Source organism: Danio rerio, chromosome 18, assembly GCF_052040795.2.
Source record: "Danio rerio strain M-AB ecotype USA chromosome 18, GRCz13ab, whole genome shotgun sequence".
NCBI classification, from domain to species: domain Eukaryota; kingdom Metazoa; phylum Chordata; class Actinopteri; order Cypriniformes; family Danionidae; genus Danio; species Danio rerio.
The window spans coordinates 34,983,100-34,995,172 of NC_141038.1; the positions used below are offsets into that span (position 1 = coordinate 34,983,100).

At 35.2% G+C, this 12,073-nt stretch overlaps 1 long non-coding RNA gene across 1 annotated transcript; it reads left to right on the forward strand.

Moving 5' to 3' along the window:
• Positions 1-4,788: 4,788 nt before the first annotated feature.
• Positions 4,789-9,916, forward strand: si:dkey-188k17.2. The gene is made up of 8 exons (XR_015515103.2): positions 4,789-6,185; positions 6,551-6,610; positions 7,359-7,510; positions 8,784-8,968; positions 9,053-9,157; positions 9,239-9,298; positions 9,390-9,519; positions 9,613-9,916. It is a non-coding gene; the product is annotated as a si:dkey-188k17.2 (long non-coding RNA).
• The last annotated feature ends 2,157 nt before the right edge of the window (positions 9,917-12,073 follow it).

Genomic DNA, 12,073 nt, shown 5'->3' on the forward strand with positions numbered 1-12,073 from the left:
CCCAGGTACGTGGGTCCGTTTCAAATTGAAAGACAAATATCTCCTGTTTCGTTCAGACTGACACTCCCTAATCATTTCCATATTTCTCCCACTTTCCATGTCTCTCTGCTCAAGCCTGCTGTTGGTCCAGCCGAGGCGGATAGGGAGGTGGCAGCCGGTGAACAGGGTCCCCCGCCTCTCATGATCGATGGTGAGGAGGCCTACCAGATCCACGAAATCCTGATATCCAGACGCCGGGGTGGACAACTCCAATATCTCATTGATTGGGAGGGGTACGGCCCGGAGGAGAGATCTTGGATTAATCGCAAGGACATCCTAGACACTACACTACTGGAAGAGTTCCACTCACAACATCCGGATATGCCGGCCCCTCGCCCCCGTGGAAGACCCCGGCGTCGAGACTTGCCTCACTTCAGGAGCCGTTCGTTGGGGGGGGGGCTCTGTCACCGACTCGGTCCCAGTCATTCCCCTCGCTGGCCAGCAGAGGCCACCATCTCCGGACTTCTAACCATTACGTCATCCATTCACCCTGATTTCAGCACACCTGTTCTCCATTCCACTAATGACCCACGTACCACATATAAGCAGCTCACACACACACCTCAGTGCGAAGTCTTGTTCAGCCCCGGCCAGCATTATTGAGCGTTCTATCCTGCCTGATCTCCCGTTTACTACTACAGCCCGTTTCTCGACTCTGCTCTGTCTTCTGCCTGCCCTCGACCAAAGCCTGTTTCCTCGGACTCTGATTCTCGCCGCCTGCCTCTGACTAAAGCCTGTTACACAGACTCTGAATCACGCTGCCTGCCTCTGACCCAAGCCTGGTAATCACACTGTGTCTGTTATCTGCTACTTCCCCTTTGATGTGTATGTTGTATGTCCGCACAGCCGTGCGAGTTGTTGATGTTTAAGTGTGACTTAATAAATATTGCAAAATGGATCCCTCCGTGTCAGTCTCCCCGTTACACAGCGGGCTTTTAAGCCACCAGTAGAGCCTACTCTTACAGCATCCGCCAGCTTTGAGATGATTGTTGGTTCCATAACTTCCATTAAGCACTCAGTTCAAGTCCTCTTTCCCCGTGAGTAATAAATTATATGTGATCCCGGCAGCTTTGTTAAATGTCCATTTTATACGCAGAAATATTATATATCATATTCATCAAATGGTAATATTGTAGATTACATAGTAGATATTCTTCATTTCATGTCCTTCTGTTTGCTTTGTCTCATAGCACGGATAATGACCAGTTTAAAACCTCTTTTCATTTGTGTCATTCTGATAAAAAGAACAAGAGAAGAAAAATAGAAAAGAAAATAAAAACAACATAAGATTACTTGCATTGTATATGAATAATTTTTGGTGCATTTATGAAAAAGAGAGTCTAAGTGCCAAAATAATAAAACAAAACATCCTCTAACTACCTGCCTACACTATTCAGCATTCTAATAGTCTGTCTAAACTTGAAAAGCAAAGAAAATAAAATACATGTTTTACACTATCTCCCTTACTTTCCACAAAACAAGAGTAACATGAAAACAAAAATTATGGCACACTTTCAAATAAAATAAAAGGTGTTTGATACTCATCCAACCAAATTTGGGGTAATGTTCTCATAATCGGACCAATGTGAGCAATCGTTTTCATAATGTGGATCCCCATCCGAGGATTCCGAAAGCATGCTTTCATAGTCACTGTTGAGTTGGGTTTGCACAGTTCCTTGTAACCGTCTGGCAGCAGCACTGGCTACCATCGATCTGATGGATGACACAACACAGCAAAAAAGAAAAGCAAAAAACAATTATGGCAACATCCAAATATGACATTCTTTATCAACCATTGTCCCTAAGATCCAAATATGGAGTCAAACCACCATCACTCAAGTTTTTATCTGGTCCAGCTTTTTCCTTGAGTACGATCCACCTGTGGCAGTTTATTTGGAATATACACGCAGCAGTAGTCTCCTTCAGCTTATCGGTCAGCTTTTCTCTTTCCAGTAAGGCTCAGAAGTCGATTGTTGATAGGTCTCATTCAATTCCATTGTCCCGTTTCCCTTCACCTGGGAAAAGATTATTTGTTGACTCATGTTCACGTGTACATTTTGTATTATCATTGACAGAAACATGATTTCCTTCCAGAGTAGTGTCCTCCTGTTGTTCCCCATAGGCCGGCAGGTTTGCTGTTCCTCCTTCAACCAGTTCATGTTGTCCTTGATGAAATTCAAGAGAGTCATTACTTGTTGTTTTATGCTGCTGATGCACTCCCTGTGCTAGATCGCCACAGTTTTGTTGACTGTTTCTTGGCTTCGGAACTCTGGTACAATGGTTTAAATGGTATCAGGTGCTGTTGTTTTGAACTTGTAATGCAGTTGGTGTTGCTCTCACTACCATATAGGCACCTTCTCATCTTGGTGCATTCCATCTTTAAAACAGTCTTAGGTATACAGTAGGTGAGAGTTCAAAGTGGCTATTAACGCCGCGGTTGGTACCGCCGCCGTTTGAAATAGGTGCCGCTCTGTTTTTAGTGTATGACCGCAGTTTGTGAATGAGCCGCCAGGGGGCGCAAAGGGACGGGATGCGAACGGACAGAAATAGCCCATACAGCTACTGTGCTTGTAAATGATATTAAACAATAAGTCAAAGCATTATAATTCCTTCATTAATCATTTAAAATTTGTTAACACGCTTTATTGTAAACTTTTTAAGTGCAAAGAGGATTCGTTTTGGAAAATAGAATTGAAGAAGTAAAAGACAACTAAAATGAAAGCACAAACATTTAGTACAAATAAGTAGTCTGAAATAAATAAATAAATAAATAAAGCAGCCTGAATATAGAGAGATGTTCAGTGTTTGCTATTTTGATAGGACTAAGACAAGACATTTTCATTTATGTTTTATTTCTGTTTTTATTTCCATTTTCGTTGTTGATTATATTTTACTATCTCATTTATGTCTCAACAATTGTACATAAACGAATAATAAAAATAAATCAATAATGAAAATAGGCCTAAATAAATTATTTATTTAAAGACATTGCCGTACAGTACGTGAAACACTGAGAAAAATAAATTGACCTACCTTAAGCAGATCACTAAAAGTATAATAAAAATATTTTTGCCGCAGGACATAAATTAAGTCTTGCAGGTTTATTTTTAATAACTTAGTTTCAGTTCTGTTCAGTTTTTTTTTTTTTTTCAAAACATCAATGTTCTCCTTTAAAGTAGCTATAACTGTTGTTTTGTTTTGTTTTTTTTTACTTATGGCTCAGTATGTTTTGTATTTTAACTTCATATTCAGTCACCTTGCAAATGTGTGTGAAATATAATGCCGCATAACCGCGGAAAAAGAAGAAAAAGCTGTCAAAGGTTAGAGCTAATTCATCAAAATAAGTTATATTAAAATACAGCATTTATGTTAATACAGGCAGAGTGTGAACAAACTCAAGGCTAAGAAATGCGCTTGCCTTTTAATGCATTTGCGGCCTTTTTATAGGCTACAGGCAACTATGTATAATAATGTTTTTTTTTTCTTTTTTTTTTTTTGTATGGTAAAGGACAATGCACATTATGTTATTGATGTAAACTTAGGCTAAATCTTACCATTGATAAACGTGACCTACCTCAAGCAGATCACTTAAAGTATAAAAAAAAATAAAGTAGGCTATATATATATATATTCTTAATAAACTTCACAGCCACAAATATAAAAAACACAACTTGTATTAAAACTGGGCGAGGATTAGAAAGAATACGATGCTTGTTATATAATTAAAATTTTGATTCCAATTTCTGCAAGCACATTTTTTCACTCGCTACTCTGCCAGAAACTTCGCCGCCGGAGAGCACCTCAATAATGTAAACATTTGTTTAAAGATGGAGCGCAAGATGTGCCGAGTGGCAACATGTGAAGAAACTAAGTTATAAAGCAGAGTCCCGACCAACAGGACTAAGCATATGCGGTTGGCTCATTCTTCACGAATTTAGAATTAAAATAATGGCGCGTTAGGTTCACTAAGCAGCGCATTCTCTCCGCCTCATCGTTTAACCAGCGGGACACGCTGCTGAAGCAGGAGAGACACTCCGTCATTCATAATCTTAGCTGATGTATTGGAGTCGAAAGAATATATCAAAAAGGAATTTTCTTTTAACAGTCCCGATATGTTTAATCTTTTTATTATTTTTTTTCGTGTCATTTCTCTTCAGCAAATTAGATATTTTTTAAAGCTGCTTGATTCTTTTAAAACCGAAAGCAGAGCCCGTGGTGTTTTCCCATAAGATACTCCTTTATGAATGTTTTAATTTTTTATTAAAGTCTTTAATGTGCTTTTTGATAGTTTTATTTTATTTCAAGCAGCATCTAAATGCGAATTTATCCTCAAAACTTGGCATGAGAGCGATGCAAGTCATATGTGGCATAATTGCCTTTTTTCCCTGCGCGTGCGAGATCAATTTCTGATCTTTTTGCAACTAAAATGAAAGCATAAACATTCAGTACAAATAAGTAGTCTTAAATAAATAAATAAATAATTAAATAAATAAATAAAGCAGTCTTTTAACCTAAATATAGAGAGATGTTCAGTGTTTGCTATTTTGACAGGACTAAGACAAGACATTTTCATTTATGTTTTTATTTCTGTTTTTACTTACATTTTCGTTGTTGATCATAGTTTACTATCTCATTTTATGTCTCAACAATTGTAGATAATAATAAACGAATAATGAAAATTAATGAATAATGAAAATAGGCCTAGATATATTATTTATTTAAAGACATTGCCGACATTGAGCTTAAGTTGAATGCAGCTTCATCAAAAGTAAAAAAAAAGAAATAAATTGACCTATTTTAAGCAGATTATAATAAAAATATTTTTGCGCAGGACATAAATTAAGTCTAGCAGGTTTATTTTTTTAATAATTTAGTTTCAGTTCAGTTTTTTTTTTTTTTTTCAAAACGGCAATGTTCTCCTTTAAAGTAGCTATAACTGTTGTTTTGTTTTGTTTTTTTACTTAATGGCTCAGTATGTTTTGTATTTGAATTTCAATTTCAGTCACCTTGCATATGCGTGTGAAATATAATGCGAGCATAACCGCTGAAAAAGAAGAAAAAGCTGTCAGTTAGAGCTAATTCATCAAAATAAGCTATATTAAAATACAGCATGCATGTTAATACAGGCAGAATGTGAACAAACTCAAGGTACGGCTAATATGCGCTTGCTTTTTAATGCATTTAAAAAGATTTGCGGCCATTTTATAGGCTACAGGCTATGGTGTATAACAATGTTTTGTTTTGTTTTTGTATCAACACTCACTCCCAACTCGTCATATACTGACGCTTGGTCAGGAACCCTCGGCGTAGGTTATTGACGCACAGGGTACCCCTTTAGCGTCATATTTAGACGTGCAGGGATTCCCTATAGAATATGTACCTGAGCCTGAAGCCTGATTTATACTTCTGCGTCAGGTGACCGGCGTAACCCACGGCGCAGGCAACGCGCGTGGCTGTGCATTTATACTTCTGCGCGCTGTCTCTGCCGGTCTGCATTAACACTTCCGAAACGCTAGTTGGCAGTGAGGTGTAAATGTTCCTCTGTGTCAAGTTTCTTCGCTACTTTTTTGCATTTCCTGAACACTTCCGGGATGTACAAGTGGCTCAAACTCGCTCATTTTGAGGCAGGAACCGGCGGACGTACAACAACTTTAACTATGAGGTAAACACAAAACAAAACTTTCCATCCGGAGCTCCTTCACGGGATTCCACACTTGTAAACAATCGCTCGCGCGGCGTCGCGCCATTCGCGCGCCTCTCGGTCCCGCCCAGACTCGTCAGCGCTACCAAGCCGACCAATCACAGAGCTTATGCTACGCGTCGTTGCGACGTGTAGTTACATTTTTTGAGAGGTGCACGTCAGTGACGGCGATGGCCACGGCGAAGGGCTATGCGTCAGCGCCGTAGCATACGCCGGTGTTTGACGCAGAAGTATAAATCAGGCTTGAGGCGTCATAGGGAGACCCTGGAGGCTCGTATAATTACCAATAGATGTCAACGCAATTTTTAAAACCTGATTTACGCCTATTATCGCAGTTTTCTTATTTTAAAAATATGTAATTTTTATTTTGTTCATGAAAAGCGTCTGTAAACTGGGTCGAAACTACTGTATGAATAAACTTCGGTCCACGTGACATCCCTTCACGGTGAGTTTAACGCCGCTCTGCTATTGGTCAAACTGCATCAGCGCTGAGTTCTCAGATGAGTTCAACTGTCAACATTAAATAGTGTGTTAATGCTGCATAATGTATTTTATTGGAGATTAGTTGGTGTTTATAAATATGTTATCATTTACTTCAAATTTAATGAGTGAAATTATACTCGGTTGCCCAGTTTAGGGTAACTATGCCTAATAAAACTTTGATTCATTCATATTATTTATTATTTTTTTTACTTAAAAAAATATTACATTTCAAGTACTTAGTTTTAAAAATGTTTTTGGCTGATCTTTTTCATTTTAAATGATTTATTGATGTTCGGGTCATTGTATGTGGCGATCTATTTTTTACAGTCTATGGTCGCGATCCCAAGGTTCATTGCGATCCCAAGGTTCACTGCGGTTTTCCACAAGGTAAGTAAAAAGTAAACAAATAAAGACGATTTGTTGATAAAGCATGTACTGTAAACTAGCGACGTTATCTAATTACATCAAGTTCATTTATTAAAAAAAATACTTTTTCTTCACATATAACGTTGGTCATGCATAGCTTAGAACAATATATACATTTTAAGATGAGGAACAGTGTTACCAGATTGTTGTTTTCCACAATAGAATTCGTGCAAAATCTATATATAATATGCAATATACAACTCTAATAATACAAATGTATTCATAATTGTTTCAATATTAAAGCAAATCAAGTGTTTCCAAAGGTTTAAAGGCTACATTGTAAAAACAATTATTTTCCATGCCTTAAAACACACACACACACACACACACAAACACACACACACACACACACACACACACACATATATATATATATATATATATATATATATATATATATATATATATATATATAGTTTTATATATATATATATATATATATATATATATATATATATATATATATATATATATATATATATATATAAAACTTACAGGTGTAAATTATTAGGTGTTCATTGTTCAGATATGAATATTTTCTCTTTGCTTTTTTCAGGTTCTTTAGATTACTTTAAAAATCCAATTTAGTTTTCTAATAAGCAAAAAGTAAAGTCACTTTACCAATGTCTATACGTTAAATTGCACTTGTCTCTCTCTCTATCTCTGTTAACACCTTTGTATTTGTTTGATTAATTCTGGTGTCTTTCAGCCTGTTTCTGCCTATCACCATGAGTGATTCCTTGATACTCAGATTGATAATCAAGATCTCAATTATAACCTCAAGTCTTGATGACAGCTTGATGATCTCCAAGAAGCACCACCATGTAAAGAAGGCCAAGACCACTCTGGAATCAGTCAAGGGTTAGTGAAGTTTTTCATTGCATGTATTTTAAATATCTACATTGTTTAGGCATATATGATTGTATAAGATGAAATGCATGTATTCTTTCACTACTATTGTAATAACAGAAAGAGACGCATTAGTTTTGCTATTACTATTGTTTATGCAAAACATTATAAACTACAGTATAAGCTCACAAAATATTGTGGCCTAACTGTTTAAAACTATTTGTTCTGGGTGTTGATAGTGGCCAACCATTTTTTTCTTTTTCAGAAAGTAATTTGTTTTGTCTGAATTTATGACACCTTATAGGCCATCAACTGTCCACATTGGGGTTTAGGAAATTAGAAGTCTGCTTATGCTGCTTGTCTACTAGTCTTAGGATAAGTTATAAATGTAAGTTTTTTGTGGTTTTTATCTGGTACAGCTCATAGGAACTCCAATCTTCCCAACTGTGAGAGGGCCTTGCTCCAGTGGCTGTTGGTGTGTACTTTAATGTTTCCATTAGTCCCTGGATCTGTAGACCTAGGTGACAGTGGGCTAGAGTAAAATTTTGGTTTTATTTAAACTAAGCCATACTGATGGCCTTTTTTATCTCAGATTTGGTCATGCAAGTATTAATATATCCTAAAATATTTTTATAGTCTTTCCATTGGTGGAAAAGATGTTGGTATAATTATTTTTAATGGACTGCTAAGATCTCAGCAGACATTTTTCTGAGATATTCTTGAGTGGGAGTCTGTGCAATACAAGGTGGATAGTATTTGCAAGGAAGAGTCTTTCATCTGTCCTGCTTCCACACTAGATATACTGCCAATTTAAGTAGATGTTAACCATAAGCATAACCATTTCAAGAATGAACGAGGTACTTTAAACTGTATGTGTTGAAACTAAATTAACAAGAAAACAGCTCTTTGATGTTCACCTAGTAAAATTAGATTAGAAGATAGAAACTGTTATGCACTTGTTCTGTACTGTTTCATCCCTTTTTCAAACACTGGCATTTTTGAAGGTGTATTTACAGCTAAGGATTAAGGATTGGCAGGAAGATTTGTGGACTACATCAACTAATGACACTACCTCCAAAGAGTTGCAAAAAGCTGTCCAAAGTTTCAGCACCATCTTTAAGCCTATGATTTTAGTGTGTTTCATGCCTAAGCACATGAGTTTAAATCTGAGATAGATGAACTATATGATTATCTTAAACTGATCTACAGGTAAATGCCAAAACTTATTGGTTTACTTATTTGTTGTTGTTTTTTTTTTGTTGTTTTTTTTGTATATGTTAACCAGGTGAAATGGAGTGAGGCATACCAGGATATGTGTGGTTTTACTCTTGGGAAGGAGGTTGAACAGTTCAATATTTCTTCTATAGGATTGGAGTGACCAGACATGCTACTGTAACTCTCATGGTCATGTGCTGGAATTAGCAGATATTCAACAATTTGGCCATCTCGCTGACCTGTTGATTTCAGAAGGTAACTGCATCCAGTAGAATTTGTTTTAGATGTTCAGTAACCTATTTAAATAGTATTGTGATTTTTGATTGCTTATTATTGTAGACTGCAACAGCTCTGCAAAGCAAGTTGCAAAACACAATCCATGGAACTGGCAGTGACCGGAAACCAATTGGAAGACTTTGGTCTGTGATGTAGAGGAGAGGGCAGGTGAGGAAATTATTATTAATATTACATGTAGTCATGAAATATTGTAAGTGTTACTATTATTGTTATTATTTTTTTTTTCAGTAGCAGACGCAAAGACAACAAAAAACAGAAGTGATATGGATGTCTTCGTCATATGGCATGGTATGTACACTAGACTTCTGTCAGTGTTGATTCTTTAAAAGTTGACGTATAATCCTTGTAATACAACTTTCTTTTTATGAATATATTTCAGACTCTGTCGATCCAGCAACAAAGAGGAGGGTGTTCAACATCATCCTGCTAGTCAGGATTCTTCAGGAGAAGCAGCGGATTATTGTGGCAGAGATGGCCAACCACTATAAATAATAATATAAAAAGTACTGGTATGTATTTGTATTTTTTGGCACATAAAGCATAAGGTTACCCAGTCCAAAGGATACTAATATATTTTAATGTTGTTGTGTTCTTCTTTTAAGATTCGGCATGTGGCCTAAATGAAGAGGGGTTAAAAGGTCTGTTGATCATCCTTCTCAGAAAGCAGCAAAATAACTGAGAAATAAACAACAATACAATGGTGCAATCTAGAGACCTGCAAGGTACCTGCAAGTTTTGGCTGGAGCAGTGAACAGACATTTTTTTTAAATAAAGCTCCAGCTGATGAGTATGACATTGACTGTGGATTTTCTTTTACTGTAATCCAGAAGAGGATGACCTTAACCCTGAATCTAAAGCATGTAATAAAATCTGTAAAAAAATAAATTTTCATCATCTATAACCAAATTGTTGTCTCTTTTTTTTTAAATACATAGATATGTACAGTATGTATGCATGCCTCTAAAATCAATCAGTGTTGTAAATTAAGAGCATTATTGTATGCCTAACTGCTTACAACATATAACAATTTGAGGAACTCTATATTAAAATAAAATTATAACATTAAATGACATCAAGAGCTTTTAAAATATCAATTTTATGATACATTTTTATGATAAATTTAATTTTTGCATATACTTGGCCATAAAATGTATATTATTATGGTCAACTGCTCAGATACCTACAGCCAATATGTGGCTGAGTCAGGCAATCAGACTTCTACCACTGGAAAAATTAACCTATGATTTACATCAAAGATCTGATGTATTGATTTGGTCCTCATGGATTTTTCTAAAAAAATATAAAATAATAATTTCCTTTTATTTTTGTCTTTACTTTGAAACATTTGTATTCATTTGTTAGAATGTCTAACAAAAAACTGCTGTACTTGTTGTGAGATAACAGTGCCACTGTTGTTATGCTGAAAATTAATAATAATCTTTGTATAATGTTTTATTGAATGCAAGATAAAAAATAAAAAAAATAAATATTTTCCCAGAGATGGATTGCGACTGGAAGGGCATCTGGTGCATAAAAACATGCTGGAAAAGTTAGCGGTTCATAGCACTGTGGCGACCCCTGGTTAATAAAGGGACTAAGCCAAAAAGAAAATTAATGAATGAAAATAAAATTTGTATTTTTGGTAGACATAAAACTTCACAGTAACTTATAAGTACAGCACAGAACTATTTTACTTCAAGTTTAGATAATTTAAAGGTTTGCATTTTTATTTTATTGGTTATTGACTATGTATTTTAATCATTTGGAGGTTTGAACTATTCACAACATTTGAAAGGATATCTTTTCGTCATTGTTACCTCATTTCTCACTATTTTCATGATTCTTACAATGCAGCAAATCTTACAACCATTTGATCATAAAGAAAATAATTAACAAATTAACCCACATCCAGGACAAAGACATTATGTGGTCATTATTAAACACAAGTTCATCCATTGTCATCAAAACATACTGTTACACAAACAGTTGAAGATTTAGAAAGTAAAAATAGTCAGATAAAGAGTGGTTGTCAAACAAATACATCTTGAAAAAGGTTATATTTATAAACATTTACATATTTTAAAAGAGCTTTTGTCCATATTTCAAATAAAGTGAAAACAATTAAACATCACATGATGACCATTAATGAAACACACTTCCAGAATTCTGAACTCATAATATTTGTGATGAACATAGATTACTATTGCTAATAACTTGTGATTAAAGAGGATACTAATGTTTAGCTTATTTTCCAGCTTATTTTTTTTTACCACAACTGTACATGTGACAATACAATTTCTTGTCCATGTTGAAGATAATACATCTACATAGGTTAACTGCCCTTTTACTCAAAGGGGATGAGTAGAGCCCCGTAGAAAAGGAAAAAGTATTCACATTTCAAACGAGAAATGAGTGAGAGAATATCAGCAAGACTATTACCTATGCTATGTTCAATAAATAATATTGGATATAATAGTCTGATATATACTGATCAAGTCAATAAAAGCTGTTTTAAAAAAATACTCATTGTAAAATAACAAATTTATGCCTGGCTTTCATATATGTCATAAATATATGCACAATGACCTTATTCAGATAGTCTTTAGTTCATTAAAAATTGTATTTATTCCATTTTATTAAAAAAAAAGGCTTTAAACTACATTACCCACAATCCTTTGTCACTGTATAGGAGGGACGGGAAAGACATGGCGGTACAAAATGTAGTTCATTGAAAGGTGTAGTTAGGGTTAAGTTTAGGGTTACGATCTTGGTTAATCGGTAACTATTTGAAACACAGCGATAACTCATTGATAAAGGACACTGTTAGTAAAGTGGCAAAGTTAGCAAAACATAGTTAGCAACACGAAGGATCTTTTAATTTGGTTTTGAAGTTATAGTCCAATCACAACGTCGCAATCTACGTCACACTTTGTCTCTATTTGGTAATCTTCCGGCTGAAGGTAGATTATTATAACCTTATAATATAACTTAAATATCAAAATCTGTATTAATATTACTATTAATAATATTATTATACTGATGTGCAAAATGATCATAGTAAAA